Raw genomic sequence first — 776 nt, forward strand, 5'->3', positions numbered from 1 at the left:
CCCACCCAGCAGCTGATTTATCCCGTGAACCTTCACACTCCGTCCCGTGTGCCCATTGAGTCAGGAGTCAGGAGGGAAGAGAAACCCTTCCAGGAATCATTTCCTGAGACCAGGGAAATGATTCCTGGCTGAGGAGTGTCTGTGTTCAGCTGCTGTGGGAGTGACTTTATGCACAGTGAGCCCGGGAGAAGCTGCTGGGGCCCTGAGCTGGGAAAGCAGGCCCTGTCCTGGGGCTCTGCCCCCGGGGCCATGACTGCTGCTCTGTCTGGACCATGCCTAAGTCAGGTTTGCTCCCCATGGTCCTGTCTGAGATTCCTGAGAACAACTGATCTGCCTTGTCATGTCCTGTGTCTCATCTCAGATCTGAGACCGCCCCATGGCTCTGATAACTCAGCCTGCCCTGTTTCACAGAGAGAACGTCCTGCTAAGACATGAAAATCCTTTAGTGGAGATGCCATACATGTCAGAAAGTCTTTAAAATAATCTTATTTAAAGAACAGAATCTACCAGGAAAAGTATGTTTTAGAAATAGTACCATGGCAATGCAAAATAAAATAGAGTCAGAGTCGGACACAACTTAGTGGCTGAACCACAACATTTTTTTCAGTTAAATTTAGGCATCTATTCGGAGAAGGCAATGGCACCCCACTCCAGTACTCTTGCCTGGAAAACCCCATTGACGGAGGAGCCTGGTGGGCTGCAGTGCATAGGGTCGCTAAGAGTCGGACACGACTGAGTGATTTCACTTTCACTTTTCACTTTCATGCATTGGAGAA

This window comes from Bison bison, unplaced genomic scaffold (assembly GCF_000754665.1).
Source record: "Bison bison bison isolate TAMUID 2011002044 unplaced genomic scaffold, Bison_UMD1.0 scf7180017864495, whole genome shotgun sequence".
NCBI classification, from domain to species: domain Eukaryota; kingdom Metazoa; phylum Chordata; class Mammalia; order Artiodactyla; family Bovidae; genus Bison; species Bison bison.